Consider the following 18,108-nt stretch of genomic DNA (forward strand, 5'->3'; position numbering starts at 1 on the left):
GCCCAAGTAAGACTGAAAAAATTGCCACACAACATCAGAGAATTTAATAATGGTTAATTTCTCCACATGCTGTTTGATTTAAAGAAGAAAATAAAATTTATAATAAAATGGAAATATACATTCTGCCTAATTATTGCTGGGGCTGTTCACCAGAAGATGACCTTAGCTACAATAAAGTCAGTATTTTTAGCAGAGAGAAAAAAAAAATCATACCTAAGAGAAATAATAAAGGAGTCAAAGTACCAAAAAAATCAATAATGTTTTATTAACATATGCTTCAGAGAAATATTTCAACAGAAAACTTGGAAATAGTTGCATCAGAATAAATAACATTCCCCAAAACATTCTCAAAGGAAATTGGTATACAAAAACAAAGGAGACGGAGCAGTATAAGGCAATATGTGGAATAGAAGCACTGTAAGGTATTTGTCAGAAATTGTTTTCTGAGCCCAACACTGTCAGCCTTCATCCCAGTTCCAGAGAGGAAAAGTACAAGCACTTTCAGAAAGACATGCAAGCAGAGAAAAAATTCTTTTTAAATCCCTGGTTACATCATCTCAGATTTGCTCTTAAACATGGAAAAAAAGACTCTGGACCAGTTGCTAACAGGGTAGACCTTGCTTTGTTTCCTTCCTTATTTCCAAGCATTTAGAAATTCGTTGGCATTTCTTTGTATTCATTTTGGCATGTGTTTATTAGCTATATTAAATTCTTAGCTAAGTGTTTCATATACAGTGTTATCTTTGGCAGAAAATGAAAGATGTATGAACAATTTAAGTACTGAACACCGATGTAACGATGGATCATCTCGTTACAAACTGATTTCCTCTCATCAAACTACATGGGTGAAGGATGAAGAAACAAAATGCAAAAACATGGAAGTCAAAGTGATGACACGCTAAACCATCTTCCAATCATTCTCCATAACTCTACAACTACAGCATGCTATCCTGATGGCCCCATCTGAGTTGATGATTTTTCACAATGTATTTCATGGCTTCCATCCCTACATGAGACTTTATTACTATCACATAGGAATAAAAAGCCATAAAACACTAGAGTGAATTTATCTTGATCAGATGCAATACTTATTTTCTTCACATGATTTCATCACCATTCCAAAACTAACCAATGATTTCATGCTACATTACTGAACATTTTAAACTACATTTCAATGACAAGAAAGACACTGAAATGGTTACATCACAAATTAACAAAGCTTTAGCCTTTAAACACATTCCTACCTACGAGAATCAAGAAACAGTCACAAGACACAACCATTTAATTCACTGATAAAAGACAGGACGCCACAGAAAAATATCACTTCCACATACATCTTTCAAGACATAAGGAAAGACAAGAGACACAAAAGAAACTGGTATAGATGAACGCTATGAAAGCACCACTACCAGCATCTTTTTCCTAATTTTCCTCAGTAACTTCCTGGCATGCATTATAAAAGAAACGCACTCCAACACTATGACATCTTTAAGACATCTGAGCTTAATTGCAGAAGCAGAACAAGATTCCCTACTTATGACACCGAAACAGCTACTGTCACAGAGCTCCTGTCAAATATGACCCTCTCATCCCTAGGACTTTTACCTTCTTGGCTATGACAAATTTACTATATAGCTCCAAAGTCCATATTTCTCCTGATGAAAGACCAAATGAGACAAATTATAAAATATCCTTATTTTCTAACCCAGACTATAATACTGAGGTCCTGGTCTGAACACAGTTATTTATTAGTGTAATTACTATTCATCTTCTTATTACTACTAATTGGCCAAGTAGAAACACAAGTCTCTAGGGTCATTGAAAAGTCAATACAATAATTTAACTGCCATTTGAAAATAATTTTCCTTGTGCACTTGCAAGCAAACTAGGCTACATCAGAAATGTCTCAAGCTAAAATCTGTGCTTTACCAAAAGTATTTTACATCTTCCCAGCCATTTAAACCCACTGGCATGGGACCAATAATAATTCTGATCTAGTGTTGACACTAGAACTCAAAATTAACTCGGGTTTGATTTATGTACTGCTATCCTTTCTTGCCTACCAAATCCAACTTCTTGCATAATATAATGTTGATAGCATAGAAAAGAGTGAGAAATCATTAAATGAAAGGAAGTGCATAAATAAATTCAATTATCATGCATAAAACATGCAAATGACTTAAAGACTGCATATGAAACTCTAGTTTATATTCATTAATCTCAGGTTGCACTTTTGAGGGAGAAAGAGACACTAATCTGATCCAGATTAATGCACTCCCAAACCTTCCCATTTGTTTTTAGGTGAGGGTTAAAATAGATGTATTAAAATAAACACAGCTGCTCACCTCCCTCAACCCTGTTTCATATGTGGAAGAAAGCAAAAACTAAAAATTATATCATAGGCTTGAGAATCTGGGTTTCTCCTCAGGATGGCCACTTTTCCACTGTCCCTCTTTTTTTTCTTTTTCTTTTTAATGGAAGACAGTTTTGTCTGCAAACTAGTCCAAAACCAAACTAGTGGCTTGACACAGAGAGCAGGGTGGGAAGTGTTTGGGCTTGCCTAAATCATCCCCTTCTCTTCTCCATTCCCTATCCTGAATAATGATGCAGATGGATCATTTTAAACCGTGGGCAGTCACTCCCTAAAGGGCCTCCATCCAAGGCTGGCACGTTGCTGCTTCACTGTGTAGGAAAAGGGGATTCACAAGTGGGCTTAGGCGGCCTGGCTTTGCTCGCCCAGCCAGTAGGAACACCATAGGAATAGGGCCATGCACCTTTAACCTTCCCACCTGCTCCAGGCTTCACTGCCCAATCATCTGGCTACACAAATAGCCTCCCCTCACTTCTCCTGCTGGAGCTGGGTGCTGGTCCCTGTCACTTCCCCTTGCCTAGGGAGCACCCAGGGACAAGCCCCTGAGGAGGAGACCAGTACCCACAACAGTGAACAAAGGGGAAGTGGAATTCCTGGGGCTGGTCCTGCCCCAGGAGAAAGGTAAGCACATGGAAGAAAAATGCCCAGAACGAAAAAAGAACGGAAGGTCCCATTCCCATCCACTGGGAGAGGAAGGTTAAAGAAAGCAAACAAAAAAGGTCACCAAACTAATTTCGTACTGAAACCAATGAATTTAGATTAGAGGCCCAAAGGGGAAAGGTTAGGATGTTATCAGTGACATAATTTCTCTTCCCTTTTGTTAAAATGATTGGATATTAAACCCCTCCAACACAATGGGACACACTTTCTGCAGGGTGGAGGGAAGCATTTAAAATCTCACATTTCTTTGATGATTTTTTACATATTATCCTCCCAAACTACAGACATTACACCATGAAAGCACAAAAACACATACATGTAGACTCAAACATATATTCACACATATGGTTTCAGACACAGACCGACTTCTGACAGCCTGATTCAAGAGAGCTTTTTATTAGAATTAATTTCTGCATGTTTGCAGATGCTAAATTAGTTGCAATAAATAACAACAATAAGGCTGAAATCTGTCAACATCTTGACAAATATTCAGAGAGTTATTTAGTACACACTTATAATATTCATTGCTCCTAAAAGAGAAAATGATCATACAGTAACCAAACCCTAAGTAAGAGCTAAAGATATTCACCTCATGAAGCCATTTCTCAACTAGCCCCTTGGCACTTGCTGGAATTATTCGCAGCACGAGCTCTACTTTTTCATTTTCTGCTGACTCTATGTGGGTAATTTCTCTCTTGTGATTAAAAGTGAGCTTGTCAATTCTTTCAAAGCATTTCCTTAGGTTGGAGGTGGAGTGGATCCTTTGTCTCAAAAAGGATTCCTAATAGATCATTGCAGCATCTAGGGAAAAAAACCTGAAAAATGATAGAAAATGAACTTTAGAGGTATTTATATAAACATATTTTACACTAACACCAACAGCAGACAGATGAAATGGACTGTTTACCTTGAAAAGAATAGTCTTTTCTCTACCAGATAATCATTCAAGGCCTTCCTGAATGTCATCCAAAAGCGATTCTGCCTCCTTCAACTTATCCAGCATCTGGGGCTGTGAGATAACCCTTGTGGCATTGGTCTCCTTCACTGACTCCCTCGTTATTAGCCTCCTGGTGGGTGAGATAGAATACAGTGAATGTAATAACCATACTTCACACAACAGGCTCTCTCTCTCTTTTAAATTGAAAATCCCCTTATTACAAAACAAGGGGTGTTCTTTTTCTTCTACCTTTAAGTAGGACTGCCACATTCATTGCTTTTTACAAAAACGCAGCTGCTTTTTAAGCTACAGATAAATAGAATCTGCTAGGCAGTAATTCTGCTCAGTCTGAATGTATTATTTTCTAAGTCACTTTGGTGAGGCACTTTTTATTATGAACTGGAATGAACAGGGAAAGTCCTTTTCTCGACTAATTATGACTATGCTTTGTTCTATACTATTAACTTACAATACCAGATTGGTCAGAATTTTTTTTTTCCTTCCTTCAACCAGTTCAACAAATTACCATGCTTTTTCTGGGAAATTAGGGAGTTAATTATTAAGACTTTATGGACTAATGATGAAAATATAAATAGCACTGAACAACAGTGTATTAATAACATTCACACAATCCCTTTGATATGCACAAGGCAAGCTCCTATTTTAACACTACTGTTGCATGGACAGGAGTTACTTTAACACAATCTACAGTATTTTCTTCTCAAAAAGATTTGTTAAACTAGGTATTTTCTAACTGAGGAAAAAGCAAAGCTGAAACACCATTTTTCATATACCTATCCCTAGCATACTATTACTGTACTCCCTATTAATGAAAATCAGGAAAGACAGAATAGAAAGGAAAGCTATAAAGACATTAAACCAAGAAAACATCAGGACATCTGTTGCTTCCCCCTACAAGACATAATGTTGTATGTTTGATTTGAAAGACACTTGTGGTTTGCTTGTTTGTTTTCAATAAACTACTTTAAGGAACAAATTAGTTTGCAAAGAAGATTTCAATATTCCCCAGTAACAATAAAAGCTAGAATATCGTTCTGAGGTGTTGAGGCCTTCAGTAATCCATAATGCCTGGCTTTGACCAGGTAAGTAAAACATAAAGTAAGACACAGCTACATTCAAAATGGAAAACAACACCTTTAGCTTCATGGTTGTCTACACAGACACTCCAAGAAATGAAATGTAAGCATTTGGATATCACAACATAGATCCTTCTATGTACTATATACTGTGCTGAATAAAATTCAAATAAATAAATAAGAAAAATATTTTCTCCTTAAAAATAATTTTCAATACTTTTGAGCTGAAAACCATCAGTATGGTAGAAAAACCTGTCAGCAGAAGTGCTGCTACTCAGTATTCAGGTTTGTAAATTAGAAAGGTTTTTGGAAATAAAAATTTTTTCACTGAAAGAAAATTCACATTGCCAACACTTTAATATCCCACTTGCATTCAAAATTATCCCATTCCTATCTATTTCTGCCTGAACTATTACAGGGGATATTTATTGTATATTTTTCAAAACCTACTATTTTATATATATATATATATATATATATATATATATATATATATATATATATATATATATATATATATATATATATATATATATAAATATATAAAACAACAGTGACATTGCTTTGAGAAGCTAAAACTTGCTTCTTCCAAGAGGTATTTCTCAGACCTCTGATACTTGGTAAACTATGGACCCTTTTGGGTTGCTTGTCTCCACACGTAGAGATCAACCTGAATGCTAGAGTATCAGGAGAAGCCTAATTCATGTAGACTGAAAAACAGTTGGTTCTACTAAAAAATAACTCTGTATCAGTGGAGCTTCCAAGATGTGAAAGTAAATAAACACATCCCCACAAACATTTATTTAACTTTATTTTAACACCAAGCTGAATGTTCATGTACACTCTAATATATCCCTCCATATTATGTCTGAAACAAGGACATGATCTAGCATATTGCAAATTTAGGTATGTTATCTTTTGCACTAAACTAATAAAAGAACTTTGAAGTGTTTATTCCTGCTTGATTAAAAATATAACTGGATCTGTCAATTTAGCAACATTTCTTTTCAGGAAGTGACAGTAAGGAGACTAAAAAAAATACCTGTGAATATGAGAAGCCTTACCAACGTGGGGTACTGTTTTTCCTAAATTAATTTCAGAATTAAAGATGTCCTCAGTAATTTTGTTGAGAATGCCATTCTTTCAGGCATGAAAAGATTACTGATTATCCCACTTTCAACATGGCTAGTATCAATGGAGCACAATATATATTGATTAAAAATGAACCTATTTAATTTTAGCTGAATCAATTAAACACAGTGAAATAGTCAGATTCCACCCTGTGCTCATCCTCTGCTGAGCACTCCCTGAGAGTTTTTCACAATAGCCAGGGTTATGGTACAAAGTGACTGAGTGACTTAAACATTACAGCCCTAGTAGAGGCCCATTTACATACTGGGGCAAGATCTAGAAACTCCCAATTTTGTACTTTACCCATCTGACCATGTTTCCCTTCACTTCAGAAGAGAGAATCAAAGTGAGGAAGAATTCAGAAAAAAAAAAAAAAAAGAAAAAAACCAAATCTCCTATCCTTACCAAACCATTTTGTAGCTGCTCCTTTTCCTTGCAACTCTATTAAGATAGCTAACATGGAAGACATATGTCTTCCAGGGTATTACTTGCATGATTAAAAGTAAATGTTTTACAGGTGCTTTTAGATACACATGCATTTTGAATAGTCTGCAGATCATTCATTAGCAGATCAAATATATATCTAAACACTGATTCAATATTTCAGAGAAGAGACAGCAGTAAAGCCCAGTTTTTTTATGCATTTTAAAATAATTTAAGAAATATTTTGCTAAAAACATACTTTACCTGTTTCTAGTTTTACTTCATGGAGTACAATGAGAAACAAGACATGAGGAAATGGTTGCTTGTCTTTGTCACTTGAATCCTAACTTACTGAGAGGCTGTGTCTCTATTGTTTCTAAGCTCATGTCATAAAAACTAATTAGAAATCAATTTAAGACAATGGACTTTAAACTTTACTTTTCCCTCATTATTCTAAAGTGGCACAGCTAAGTTGGAAAAGTTTTAAATAATGGAAGTCAGTGAAGCCTAAATCACACACAATGGTGAAAGCTGAGATGTGAGATGGAGATGAAATCTAAAAGCTAATTAAATTCAACAAGAGCCTCTCAAAGGCAACATACCAGCTTAGCCTCCCATGCTAACATTTCGTTTTGAAGGGTGCAGTAAATGGAGGGCCTTTCATGGCTGCAGTTTTCACAATATGATCCACCAGCTAAACCTGAGAGGGGAGAGAAAAAAAAGATTAGATGCATGGATTACTGTACTGAATAGATGCCAAGGCCAAGATAAAAAGAATAGATAAGTTAGGGCTTCTGAGGAGCTAAATTTGAAGCCGACCGGCAAAACGGATTGAACTTTATTACCTCTAGTCACTGAGAAATTCCCTAGACAGTTGGATGTAATTTGAAAAGGTCAGAAAAAAAATTTCCTTCACAGTATTATTGCTTCATGCTTTAAGGGTGTATGATTGTGAGGTGCCAGCTCTAATCATTTTTATTGACTTGCTCTAGAGAGACAGACAGATGCACAGGGAGTCACGACAGACAGATAAGACATATCCTACCTTTGTTTCCAGTTTTAAAACATATCACACAGTATTAGGTACGTTTTAATGTTACTCATTTCATTTTATCCTTTGCCATATCTGAGAAGAATTTCCTTGTTTGTCTAAGACAGCACAGAAAGGGGGAGGGAGGGAAACCCTGTGCATAACATTGGAAACTTGCTACAAATGTTCATATTTGTTCTGAGCACTCATTGGATTCTATGTGAATCTGAAATACATAACTGAAATTCGGTAAGTGTAATAGGATTTTCTAGACATTTTTAGGTATGCTCAGTTGATTTTTTTTTTCCACCTAAAGGGTAGCAGATCTTACTGAATAGATTACAGGAATGACCTTCAGCATACTGACAGTACAAGCTTTATTACCAGTGTGGCTGTGCTGGGGGGAAAAAAACCACAGTATACAAAAACCTCATGAAGAAACAGAAAACAAACCCACCCCAATTAAAGTAATTCAATTCTTTGACTTAACATTCACAGATGCTTGTAATCAAATATGAACATTTGCTAACATTACACTTACAGTCAATTTTTTGTCATGCAATTAAAATCAAAAGAGATTTAAGAATACAAAAGAAGAATTATCCAACCCAACCCCTGGAAAATTTTAATTAACATTAGATTTTCTTTTGCTCAGAAGATATTTTTCCTTCCATTCATAATACAAGCATGTGTATTCCATGTATCCTGACCCTGAATGCACAGCAGAGGCAATTAATGGCCATTAAAATACGGCTCGGTGACTTCCTCTACTGTATCATTTAAGAAATATTTTGAGGGGTTTATGACCCCTCCTGCAAGCTGACTGAACCTGTTTCCCCTTGGATAAGAAAGCCATTTCCATCTGGTCGTGTTCCCTCCCTTTAAGCCCTGTACATCAGAGGGTAACATGAAATTGCAGCAGAAGAGTTGCATATATATATTCAATCCTCCAGAACTTTATGCCTCTGAAAGGAAGTTAGAAACAAACTGTTTTTCCCAACAGAAGGAGTGACAGAGAAATTAACTTCTGTTGTCCTCCTGACATAAGCTCAAAGTCGAACTCATGTACCCTATCAATCTTTTTGCCAAAAAAAATTCTTATCCATCATGAAAAAATATTTGTTCAAGACACAAACTTTTAATGTCCGAACTCAATTTTCAAAAAATATTCCCCCATCAACATATTTTGATGCCATTTGCAACAAATTAACATGATGTCATGTCATTCCATGTTTACAAGACACTCACTACCTTTGTTGCTATTCCTTTTTTCCCCTGCCTCCTCGAGGGCAGCACACGTAAGACAAGTGACTTTAATTCATTGGATCGCACATGGAAGGGGTAGATCTTTAAAATGCTCCATATGACATCCTTCTCACTCTAACACAAAAAACATGTGAGAAGCTGATCCTATTTAACCCTTACACAGAGGTGACAGCACTCTCCACCTTTTTATAATAATTTTTATGGTACTGTTTGCCTCCCATATGACTATTAGCCATGCTGATGGTAAAATTACACAGAATTCAAAATATTGCTAACTTGAGCTGTAACAATAGGTTTGATTAACCATCAAAACAGTTTGCTCAGAAAGATGAAAAATGTTGAGTTACTTCTAATCAGGATTTCATTTTAAACAGTGTTTTCACAGTTTTACAACAAGTGCTTGGTTAGGTGCAGGAATCATACTTTCCTTTCCAGCCTTTAAGACTAAAGTGTTGTGATCCCAGTAGAACACCAATTGGTGTAACAAGATCCCACTAGCAGGATGTCTTGCTTTCTGTTTTCTGTGTGTGACCAGGAGACTGTGGCATTTATATATATTCAATTTCAAAATGAAGACCTTGCAATTCTGTGTTCTAACAATGAAAGAACTGTAGGTGCCTTTGTCTTGTGAACACTAGATCACTGAAACCCATCCAGCATGTGATTTTAGCCAATTGAAAAAACGTGAATTCACACAATATTTTTTTTCTGTTGCAAGCACATAACCATGAGAGCTACAAGACAGGTATTCCCTGTAACGTCTTTCACTTGAATGAATCCCGCCCTTCATTTCTGATACAAAGGTCCTCCTCCCCAAACAGCTGATAACAAAGGAAAATGCCATTTGACTGTCCTGACCAACAAGCAGAGTCCTCACAGGACTTGAGGGAGGGCTGCATTCTCATATTTGTTTTACCAAGTTTAGATATCACCCCTGTATTCTTCAGTTTTGTTCTGACCAGCTGACATGCCTAAGCTGTATCCCTCTTAAGAGGAAAAAGCCCAGTCAAACAAAAAAACCCAGAAAAACTAGAACAACAAAAAGCTGGCTTCAGAGCATGCCCCAGAAGCAATCCTAGTTTTAGATGAGCACCAGCATCACTTCAACCTGCATCGGGCCATGCTCCTCACATTCATAGCTGATGCAATAGAATTAGGTAACTATTTTACAGATAAGGAAGAAATGCTTGAGAGTTAGAAATGAATATAATTACTAAGATTAACTCCAGAAAGCAATGTTAGGTGCTGGCTACCAGTTTTACTACTTCCAAATACTCCAACAGGTATTCTTTCTGAATGGCCTAGCTACTGGAAAAGGCTGGTGAGCTTGTTCATTTGTTTGTTTGTGTGCTTTTGGTTTTGCCTTTTTTGTTACGCTAAATATAAAAAGTTTCTCAATGAAGACATGGGAAACATTCCAGCATCTTACATCATACTGGGCCAGCTAAACCTGTTTTGTACCCTTCAGAAGAGATCCCAAAGTCTGATGGTCTTAAAGGTCTTTTCCAACTTAATGACTCTATGAGTCTTTGTCAGTTAATACTTAGCAAACATTTGCTTTCTCTTAAAAGCCACTCTAAGATGTGTGTAATTTGAACCTGTAGTTTTTTGCTATACAAAAGAAATAAAGCACTTTCAAAACAGGCTGCAATATGCTCACTAGATATAAGATTTATTTCTTGAATGGTAACTCATTCTTAAAATAAATCAGACCTTCTTCAAGACATAGGGAAAAAAAATACCAACACTTTTGGATTTACTATGCATAATAGTATATTTTGCCAAATTCTCTCATGTGAGCACTGATTCAGCTCCCAGCTCTAATATAATTAGACTTAACATGCAACAAATTAGGTTTGAGAACAATGAAATGCAATTAAAATACCAAATGTACTGCAGCAGAGATAACATTTTGTGTAGGTTTAGTGGGAAGAAAGAGAAAATCCTTTTTTGTTATTAAAGTTATAATGAAGGGACCTCAAGAAATATACATAGGTAAAGGAGGAATTTATAACTGATTTTTCCTCTCAGCATTTCAGCCAGCAATTCAGCATTGGTTGGTGATATTAATGAAAATCTAAACATTTGATAAACAACAGTCACTATCATTTGAATTCTCCTGTGTTTCTAAGAAGAGAGGTGAAGATATATTTCCAATCAGCAGTTGTTTTAAAAGGATTCTCTGATACACAGTTCTTAATGATTTGGGCATTGCATATTGAACTTTAAGCCCTTCACCACCTTTTCTGGAGTAAATTTAAATCAACTGTCAGACAGCTTCTTTATTCAGCATATTGTTGATCCTCTCCAAGTTATACTCACTATAAATAAATATTTAATAAAACTGAATGTCAACTTTTGTACATTCTTTCCTTGGTATTAGAACTTGGTATTATTGGAACCCAGAACATATAGGTGAGTAAAGTGTTTGGCTGTCCTACAAAGTATAATGGACATGCAGACAAGGTTCTTCTCATGTTGTTTTTCATATCATCAAGCAAACTAGAATTTGTATAATGCAATACAGGCACTGTAGATTTCTTTTTCAAATTTTGTGTTCCTAGTAGATTAATGTCTTTTTTTTAGGCCTCAGATTTCACTCTGAGTGAAGTTGGTTCTCTGTGGGTTCTACTCCAAAAATTAAACTCTGAAATAATTTAAACCTAGTAGTTGTGGTAAGAAAAGCTCTTTTTAAGGGCAGACTTTCTTTAACATCTATCATGAATGTATGTATTCAATTATTTCCTTAAAAGAGTTTTGGAGGACTCTTTTTGGCTTTCTGTCCTGACACAGCACTGACCCATCTCCAGCCACACAAAAGCTAGAAAGCAGTAATATGCACTTATTTTTGCTGAATTTCCTTACTTGCCAAGTGAAATTAATCTTTCAATTACATTATATACACATATAAATATGTATACATCTATAAATACATAATATATTACAAATAGAGCCATGGTGAATGGTCAGGACCATCAAGAAGTCATTTTACTTTGTACTATACAAGCTAGAATGGATGCACCTGTTGCCCTGAAGGGTCTTCATTGAGTTAAGAAGTACGGTGTTTTCATTATTTTGTAGCTGTCCACTGCAGCCTTGTAACATTTTAGTATTTGATCAGTTACAGCATGTTTGCCTTTGACAAACAAGACCAAGAGTTAAAATGGTACCATTCATATTTATGCCTCCCTTTTATGTCATGCTATTTAAAAGAATGGGGCTTTTTTTTCTTTTACTTGTATCAAAATAGTAACTGGAGTCCCCAGCTCCTTCCAGCACAGACCACAACCCAACAAATTCTCTACTTTCTTCCCTCAGAGGCCTTATAGCTGAAGTGGAAATGAAAGAGAAACATAGTCACTTGCCTAAAATCTTTCTTTTATCTCTCCTTCACACATGCATGGACTTACAGTGTCTAAAGAGGAGAAAGAGACCTTATGGAGAAACACATGGAACAAGTAAGGAATCAAAGTTCATACTATAATGAAAAAATAGGGAAAGAGTTATTATTGTGAATAACATTTTAGAGCACACTAGCATTGTTGAAGGGCAGAGTCAAATTGTATAGGTACAAAAGGAACAGGACAATCAAAGTGAAAAGATTTAAAAGTTACACAATCTAACCAAAAAAAGGCTGGGTAAAATAATACCAAGATTTGATTTACACATCTGAGAGCTCATGTGCTTGGAAAGAAGTATTTTGTTGCGCTGGGAATTTGTCCGAGTTTTCTTCCTTCTTTCCAAAAGTAAAATTTCCATTCTCATACCCAGAGAGAAAATTAACATAAAAATAGTCTCTGATTTAAACACTGTCTAATACTACTCTGGGGACTAATAAGCATACAGATAATTTTCGTCTAAGGGAAAAAGCACTTTTTAGGCTCAGAAAAAGACACTGGCAATTGCTGGAATATGCTCCACATGCCCCAAAAATGGTCAGCCAGAGTGGAATTGTCAAGAAAAAAAAGAGAGAGATCGTGAGAGTTTTGATGAATTTTCTGTGTGATCTTCACAGCCATTTTGATGGGCTATGCATTTGTACATGCATACACGCGAGTATGCCAAATACAGATAGAATCACATTTCCTATACTATGCAACTACAACTTTCAGACAGCCCTTTGCACTACTTTAAATGCAGTTAGGAATATTTTTATCTGGTCTTGCAATTTTCCTTCTGAGAACCTATAGGCTTGGAAAAGCCATTATTCAAAAATCACGTCTCTCGCAATAGATACTCACTCAAATTAAATGCTCTGTGTTTATGGCAACATAAAAATGCCACACACAGGTTGGTTCATAACTGCTGTGCAAGCATCAGTCAGTGCATACATACACACTTAGGAAAAATCAAACTAAATGCAAATACTCATAATGTTTGTTCTGCTTCTCGGTTGGCACAGCTGACGATTGAAACCTGAAACAGTTCAATAATAGACATTCTAACATGAGAAAACTTACTAACTTATGTTGAGGCTTTACTCATTTCATGCCAGTTCTGTCTGAAAGAGGAACTGGCCCAAAGTATGGACTTCATCAGCTCACACAAGTGCACACTCACACAAACACATATACAATATCTGCCAGAAGAAAGGGTTGCATCGTTGTCATCAACGATGAGGAATGTAGATGGGGGAAACACAATAATAAACAAGGGGCTATTGAGGAGAGGTAGTGAGAACCAAGCTATGTGAGGTTGGAAAGAAGACATCTCTAATGGCATTGACAAAGGAGCTAATGAAGTTATCTAAGAAAGGAATTTATTCACATAGCTTGAGTCTTCCTTTCTGAGCATATTTCTGCCCAGACATGGACAACTACACAAAAACAGACTATCTCTAATGTGGCAGAGAAGGTGGTACTGACCTGCTCTGCTTTTCCTTCTCTTACTATCTTGTGTAGTTTTAGATAGTTGAAAGTAATTAAAGACTAACTGTAGATTGTTTCTAATTAGTGTAAAGAAATACAAGAGGAACAATTTCATCTGTGTTGAACAATAGAGAAAAATTTAGGAAATTTAATTTTAAAGTAGAATTAACAAAGACCAGTGATGTCAAAAAGAAATTTTTAGTGTTCAGCCTCGATTTGATGGAAGTTTGCAGATATCATACAGTTATTACACTTGCCCTTTTGACATACATATGGTGGCTTTAAATATAGACATTAAGTAAATTAATGAATGAATAAATGAAGGTTGAAGCTGAATCTCAGCAGAAGAGGCATAAGAACATCTAGAAAAGAAAAGCACATGGAAAAGTTCACATATAAAGTGAATGTGATTCTGTGATAGCATAGAAATAGTTGATCAAATAGGAGTTTGCAAGACTTTTTGAAATCCATGCTGACACAAGACACTTAGAAAAAAAATTAACTCTTAGTGATAGCACTCCCAGATGTCTAGAGTAGCCTAGTAGAATAACACACATCTAGGTTTTGCCTTTCAAAGGTAAAAGACATTTTTTTTCAGGTGCATGGCATTACTCAGTATTAGAAAGACAGAGCAATTGCAGATTAATGAAAACCAAACTAAAACTCATGGTCAGCCTTAAGATCTTTAGGTAGAAGAAAAATATGATCAACTAGAAAAATCAAAATTACCCAAACTGTGTGCCATGCACAAGGAGAAAGGGACAGACATGAAAGAGGATCAGGGTAAAAGATGAGGTGAGAAACAGTGATAGCACAGAAACAGAGTGAATGTAAAATAGCAACTGGACTATAAGAGAAAAGGAGTCTGCAGAAGGGGGGACAAAGAATCTGGAAGAGACTAGAGGACTTCACTTCTGGCAGGGTCTTAAAGGCATTTTTAAACAGGGACCCCTCATATCAATGGATACTTTGAGATGCAACGTGAAAGAGAAAGGATATGTAATATGTGCTTCCCTTTTTTGAGGGGAATGTTAATTGCTTAATGTTGTACAATGAACTTGAAAAATAGAGAACATTTAATTGTGAAACAGATTTATACTAAAACTCACTTAAAAAAACTTCAGGCGAGTAACTGAGGTCTAAGTTATTTTTTGTAAGTGTACTGTGAGATGTTTTAGCAAACATAGAACAAAACAAATACTTCAGAATGCATCAGATTTCAAAAATTCAATGCTGGAAATTAGAATAGATATGAAAAATATCAAAAATTATCCATAAAAGCAGAAGATACTTTTTGACTTGGACTCTATAAAAAATTCCCCAAAGCATCAAGAGCAGTCTCCTTGTTTTGAGAAATACCTTAAAAAGTCAAAGAGGCAGCCCACAGAGCCAAAACTGACATATTAATTGCTTGAAAGACCAGAAACATTGCCCTGATTTCGGAACCAAAAAATTCCTGGAATCCACTGGAAATATCCAAACAGAGGGGATGAATAGAAATAGTCACTCAATTCATCCACAGAGCAGAAACCAAGACAGCACAGTGTCTCATCTCTCCTTCCAAGTCAACCCTGTATGACAAGAATTCCAATAATGTGGACTGACAAATAAAAACCCAAAGGCATTTAAGGTGGAGATGAAGAGAGAATTTCTGCATTAGCAGCAGGTCGGTCTTTCTGTTGTTAGAAAAAAAAAAGGCAAAAGTCAACATGAATGGTTAAGTAAGTAGCAAGACAGATGAGTTCAAATCAAATTGTGCTAGAAACCACTTCTATTCTTAGATGGGCTTGTCCCTGACCAGAGATGTAATGTCACTACATGGTGTGGGAATGCAAAACTGGTAAAGGTGATGCTGAGTGAGGAGGAGGAATCCCTTTTTCTATTATTCCTCCTTGGTTCATGTCTGCTGCTAAGGTTAAGTACATTTCATAAGAACCAAACCTCCTGGATACTTCAGATCTTTTTATGAGGGTGCTTATATCCATGGCTTTCACATGTGCTTTAAAATGTTTCAGTTCCAGTTGACCAAAAGTTATCTATTTTCCATAGGAATTTGACAACCACTCCCTTTTATGGATGCAGAATTTTTTTTGAGAAATAAAAGCAAAACAGGCAATTAGTCATGACACTATGTTCTTTTTCCTGCATGATTTTTGTGTCCTTATTTGAGCCTTGACTGCCGAGCTCATAAGTATTTATTTATTGTTATTTGGTCAGTCTATGCTAAACTAGCTAATCTCAAAAAAATGTTATTGTATCTCTTCAGTAGGTGATTTTATACAAATTCTGTAGAATGGATAGTCTGGGCACAGCAGGTGTCAGAAGATATCACACACACCTTTACACTGCTGACTGGAAACAAGAACCTGTTGCAAGGCTAAATCAGCTTTTCCAGCTGTATCATATAGATGCCCTGAGTAACAGCTGACTGCTGCCACTAAGATTCTGGCCTGAACTTCTATTTTAAAGGCCAAAAGCAAATACTGCAGACTTCTTTCACACTGATTTTGCTCTCAAACAATGGTCGAGTAAAGGTCAAAGTTTGGAGAGATTTTCTATATCAAGGGTTGTCTTTCTTTAAACATTTATGTGGAAGTTGCTGCTTTATTTTCTAGGGGAAAAAAGGCCTTGGTAGATTCTTTTAAGCTGTGGGTTAATACATTCTTTCTTTCATTTACCAGTTTATCTGAAGATAATCAACTGCCCAAAAGATCTTGTCTATGAATCATTTATTCCAGAAATTTGCTAGTGAGAGTCATGTCTGGACACAAATTTTCATGACTTTTTCAAACTCCATTTAAAACTAAACTTTAAACTTTGGATTTGTGTGTCTCCCTCTTTCCATTTCTGTGTTCCAGAAGTTGATGCTTCTCTCTCTTTTTGTCTTTCAACTACTCCTTTCATAAAGAAGTCAAGCTCTATTGAGGGTGGTGAAGTACTTGACATTAAATGGTCTAGTATAACATTTTATGACTCAGAGCTCCTGATAAATGTGATTTATTAGGGATAAAAGCTTTTTCCTAGGTCAGATGTCTGGACTGAAGAGACAGTTCATTACAGAGGATCACTCATATTTAGCAATGTAATAGGAATGAGGCAATTTTTTTATCATAGTGGTCCAAATCTGACTTGTACCACTACTGTTCTCCTCTTCAGCCAGAGTTAATTGTCAGCTGAACAATGAAGGTACCTGGAACTAATTTATTTAGGAATATGTTCCATCTGTAAAGCCTCTGCTAATGGAGTACAAGAGGCCATGACTAAAGGATTCAGGTATAAAGTTTAAGACCTTAGATAATTACTTGCAGAAAGTATCATCAGCTCTACGTGTCAACTTACACAAAAACAGAACTATTGAACCTTTTAAAAAGGAGTATTGTGTCCACAAAACTAAAGTAACCAGGACAATTTCTATTCACCATAATGGTGGAATAACATGGTCAAAAGAGTTCTCTCTCTCATTGCAACACACAGAAGAAAATAGATTCCAACCCGCTGAGATCAAAAGATCTGACACCCTCTATAACCGTAGCTACCTACGTTGAACCAGGACCACTAAAAATATCTTGAGAATGTTTGTGAAAGAACTGTCCAAAAAGGAAAATTAGACCATTACAAGTCTAATTATTATTTTGGTACAAATAGGTGCAGTACTTACAACCCTCACTTTTAATTTTGTCAAGACATTGTGCTTAAAACTTCTGATGGAATTACTGAATTTCACATGGGAGCTGACCTCTGAATATTTAAGCTTTGAAGCAAAAGAATAAATTGATTGAAAACTGGACATATGCTGTGTGGCAGCTGATCTATATTACGAGCACTTATGCTCCAGATATTCTTTTGTACTACTTTAAGACTTATTTACAGGTTTTTATCCAATTGAACTACGAAGAGGGATTAAGCACAATAATGGAATACCTTAATCTGTGCTGCTCTAAAAAAAATAGGAAAATAGATTGTATTTGTATTTTCCTGTACAGTTTAATACAGTTAAAAGCCTTTCCATGACAATCTGAAACATGTAGCCCAAATGTCCTATTATATAAAAAACTGGAATTTTTAAAAATTCTTGCAAAAGGAGAAATCTCTGCTGTTGCAAAAGTTCTTTTAATGAGATCTGTTTAATCTTTCTGTTATTTGGGTTTATTTCATTTACTATCTAGCCTTACTACATTTGCAAAATAGTTTGTTTATCTTCATTCTGGGAAAGTAGGTGCCTATAATTTGCAAATATGTTAGTCAAAAATAGACCAGTTTGATGTTCCTGGTTGGCACAATGTCAAGGCACACAATGAGGGAGGCTCCCTTCTCTCTCTCACACA

General features: G+C 35.9%; 1 long non-coding RNA gene across 1 annotated transcript in view; it reads right to left on the reverse strand.

Moving 5' to 3' along the window:
• Nucleotides 1–240: 240 nt before the first annotated feature.
• Nucleotides 241–18,108, reverse strand: part of LOC132327498 (uncharacterized) — a 71,535-nt gene continuing 53,667 nt past the window's right edge. Inside the window, exons 5-7 of the long non-coding RNA XR_009486537.1 lie at nt 7,222–7,319; nt 3,939–4,098; nt 241–3,846 (exon numbers count right to left, since the gene is read on the reverse strand). This is a non-coding gene — a long non-coding RNA (uncharacterized LOC132327498). The remainder of the gene's footprint in view (nt 3,847–3,938; nt 4,099–7,221; nt 7,320–18,108) is intronic.

This window comes from Haemorhous mexicanus, chromosome 5, assembly GCF_027477595.1.
Source record: "Haemorhous mexicanus isolate bHaeMex1 chromosome 5, bHaeMex1.pri, whole genome shotgun sequence".
Classification (NCBI taxonomy): Eukaryota; Metazoa; Chordata; class Aves; order Passeriformes; family Fringillidae; genus Haemorhous; species Haemorhous mexicanus.